Source organism: Triticum dicoccoides, chromosome 7A, assembly GCF_002162155.2.
Source record: "Triticum dicoccoides isolate Atlit2015 ecotype Zavitan chromosome 7A, WEW_v2.0, whole genome shotgun sequence".
Classification (NCBI taxonomy): domain Eukaryota; kingdom Viridiplantae; phylum Streptophyta; class Magnoliopsida; order Poales; family Poaceae; genus Triticum; species Triticum dicoccoides.
This window is the reverse complement of record NC_041392.1, coordinates 710,611,541-710,614,570: the sequence shown is the minus strand read 5'-3', so window position 1 is coordinate 710,614,570 and position 3,030 is coordinate 710,611,541.

The window sequence follows — 3,030 nt, the reverse complement described above, 5'->3', positions numbered from 1 at the left end:
ATCAGCATTTTTGCTTATAACAGCGCCTCCGCACTCTGCGTGCTGTCCGTTGATCATCTTTGGCTCCACTTTGAAAGTTTTGAGCCATAATCCGAAGTGAGGGGTAACACGGAGGAACGCTTCGCATACAACGATAAACGAGGAGATATGGAGGATGGACTCCGGAGCTAAGTCGTGGAATTCCAGCCCGTAATAAAACAGCAGTCCCCTCACAAAGGGGTCCATCGGGAAGCCTAACCCCCGAAGGAAGTGAGACACGAACACTATGCTCTCACCGGGCTGGGGACTGGGGATGGCCTGCCTTTGAGCAGGCAACCTGTGCGAAATTTTGGCGGTCAAGAACTTAGCCTCTCTCAACTTTAGCACGTCCTCCTCCATGACGGAGGAGGGCATCCATCGGTCTTGAAGGTCGGAACCGGACATTGTCGAAGGTCTGAGGCGCCCGGAATCTGGAGCCTAGGGTGTTGGAACTCGAGGCGACGGGCGAACTTGTTTTGGGATTGGAGAAAAGGAGTAAGGCCCTGGTCCCTTCATAAGAGGTTGAATACCAGGAGCCCTCCCCGTAACCGTTTGGGACTCGCATTTAATCGAGAAAACATGCTAACGGGCACGATTGGGTTACCCACGTCCGTATTGATGAGAATCCCGTAAAAGGGGGCACACGATCTCTGCTTTGACAAGACGTGCCAACACTGGTAGAAAAAGGGCCTATAGTCCCGGTTCGTAAGGGCCTTTAGTCCCGGTTCCGGAACCGGGACTAAAGTGTCGGTACTAATACCTCCCCCCTTTAGTCTCGGTTCAATCCAGAACCGGGACTAAAGGCCCTCCACGTGGGCAGTGCGCAGAGCCCAGTCAGGAGACCCTTTGGTCCCGGTTGGTGGCACCAACCGGGACCAATAGGCATCCACGCGTCAGCACTTCTGTGGCTGGGGTTTTTGTTTTTTTTTTGAAAGGGAGGGGGGTTTTGGGGGTTTTGGGGGGTTAATTTAGGTGTTTCATATATTGTGTTAGCTAGCTATAATTAATAGAGAGAAGTGTCCTCTGTTATGTCCGTGCTTGGTCGATGCTACATACTATACATACGTATAGAGAGGACTAGACACGCTAGCTAGCTAGTAAGCAAACGAAGGAAACAGAAGATCGTCATGAACATATATGCATACAGAGAGAAGTGATATCGACCACCTCTCCTTCTCCGAGAGATTGGTCGAACAACAAGTTCTCGTATATCTATCTGACACTACCGGCTACATATATACAATAATTATCTCTTACAAATATAATCATACGGATTCAGGGTCCACATAGAATTCTCCGTCTTCAGGGATCACGTGGTCAAGAAAGAATGCCGCCAATTCCTCTTGAATTGCTCGCATGCGAGCTGGTGCTAGAAGTTCATCCCACTTCCGAAACATCTAATTTGAAGAAGGGGGTCAATACATATATATATATATATATATATATATATATATATATATATATATATATATATAAATGAATGAAACTCAACACAAATGATGGTAATAAAATAAAATTGTGAATGTTGTTATTTACGTACTTCATATTGTTCGTTAGAGTACCCGCCCCGCTCACAGGTCGTGTGGCGGATGGACTCGCAGATGTAGTATCCACAGAAATCATTCCCTTGTTCCTGCCACAACCACTTTACAAGAAATAGAGGTCAATCAAACTGATAAGCAAGAATGCTAAATGGTATTGATGAAACTAGCGCTTGAATCACTAGGAGATGCGCGGAACATGCTACTATAGTACTTACTTTCGGGTGTCTAAATTCCAGCTCCTTCGGCAGTCCCGGAACTGTTTTGGTGAATTTTCTCCAAACCCTACCGGACAAAGAAAACAATTACTTGATATCAGGAAATGAACAAAGTTGCTGATATGGTGGATAATGATCGATTTAACTTACTTCTTGAGGATTTCAGTCATGTCCGCATACTCCTTGGGATCTTTTCGTTTAGAGTCCAAGACGGTTACTACTCCCTGCTCAAGCTTAATCTCTAGGAGAATATAGTGGAAACTGCACACACATGCATAACTCATGAATTACACTACTATAACCTTGACTAATATATAAGGGAAACCGAATACGCACAAGACAGTAACACTCACCTGAAGTTGTAAGGAAAGAGTATTATATCTTTGTTTTGATTTATTACGAACGATCGTAGCAAGTTGGCCTCGGTAGCTGCGGCATGAAGTTTAACCTGAGTTGCATCTATGAGATGTGTGTTAATGAACCCAATATCACCGACTTGTCTTTTCTTCAATTCGGCGATCTTCAATCTGCATAATATAGTGAGGATGATTATAAATACATGCAATGAAAGAGCTAAGCTATATAGAGAAACTTAATGACAGAAGTACTACTACTTACAGACAGTAGCAGGCGACCGTTGTTTTATCGAGGGCCAATTGATTGAAAAACTGATAGAACTCCTCAAATGGAACAGGCAACAGATCAATTCCAACGAGGTCATGCTCCTTTTTAACTTTCACATACAAAGTACTCCTCCCCCCAGAGTCTCTGTAGATTTTCATGTACCAATCATGCAATCTTCGCATCATCGTTGATAGAGATCTTTCATGTTTGACGAGAGGCTTCCCGTACTCGTATCTTTGTATATGCACCTCCATGGGTTCATAATGTACTTCGTCGGGCAGGTAATCTGCAAGATTGCTATAACCGGGCACCATCCTCGGATCATTATCGACGTTGTGGCTAGGCACCTTGAGCGGGGGGCACGATTGCTTCGCTTGTTCGCCGAGCTGGGAAATTTGTTTCCCAGCTCGTCTTTCTTTCAGCCTTTGATCACTGACAGTACTTCCCGACCGCTCCGCTTCGACAAATTCCTTTCCAATAATGCGGTCATAGTTTCCTTTCGGCGGATCAGACTTCGGTGGTTTTGTCAGGGCAGCCAGAGTGCGCTTCACTTTCACCCGATCTACCTTCTCCTCCGGAGGTGGATGTTTCTTTGCTTTCACCCCTTCAAAGAAGTTCCTCACTTCTTC